Consider the following 770-nt stretch of genomic DNA (forward strand, 5'->3'; position numbering starts at 1 on the left):
CCCGCAGGGAGAAGGGTGGCGGGCAGCCGTGGGCTGGCAGGGCCGAGTCTCCTGCTTGCCAGGGCCTACAGCAGGGCCCTTGACAGAGGGCCTGTGGGAAACAGCCCTGTGCTCCCAGCCGTTTTGCTGACACTGTCTCCTCTTTGGCAGCGGTTTGCCAGTGCGAGCGTGTGGGCTCCGCGTCCTCCAGCCCAGCCCGGGGACAGCAAGTGAGGAGGAGGTGGAGGAAGGATGTGGATCCTCCGCCGGGAAGTAAAATGGGAACAGCACCAAGCTGGCACTGCATGCCGAGTAAGTGTGTGCGGGCTCTGTTGGCTGCCTGAGGCACTCGGGCAGCTGTGACCCTGCAGCTCGGGGACGAGCACGGCCCAGGCCAGAAAGTGCTGGCGGGGTGCAAGGGTGGGGACACGCGGCAGCACGGGGGTGCGGGGGGCTGTGAGGGGAGAGCCAGAGGGGGCTCAGCAGAGCCTGAGGGATGACTTTGTCCTCCGGTTGCAGCCTCCTCTCCCCGCGAGCAGCTCAGGTGCTCCAAAGGTTGGAGCCCCACCTCCATCAGCAAGAGGCTTTTGCTGACACCGCGGAAAGAAACCGGCAGAAGCTGGAGCTGAAGCGGCAGCTCCCCTGGTAAGCTGCATAGGCGCAGATCCTGAGAGCCGGGCTGGAGCCCAGCCTGCGGTACTTGCCTGCGCTCAGCCCGTAACGCTCCGTGCACTGTCCTTTTCACCTCCCTAGTGCTCGATGCTCGTACCGCTCCAGAGGGGAAGGTGCTG

At 65.3% G+C, this 770-nt stretch overlaps 1 long non-coding RNA gene across 1 annotated transcript; it reads left to right on the top strand.

Moving 5' to 3' along the window:
• The first annotated feature begins 264 nt into the window (after positions 1-264).
• LOC121107902 lies at positions 265-770 on the top strand. Its single transcript, XR_005842290.1, has 3 exons — positions 265-291; positions 499-624; positions 733-770. It is a non-coding gene; the product is annotated as an uncharacterized LOC121107902 (long non-coding RNA).

The sequence above is a fragment of the Gallus gallus genome, chromosome 31 (assembly GCF_016699485.2).
Source record: "Gallus gallus isolate bGalGal1 chromosome 31, bGalGal1.mat.broiler.GRCg7b, whole genome shotgun sequence".
In the NCBI taxonomy this organism is placed as follows: Eukaryota; Metazoa; Chordata; class Aves; order Galliformes; family Phasianidae; genus Gallus; species Gallus gallus.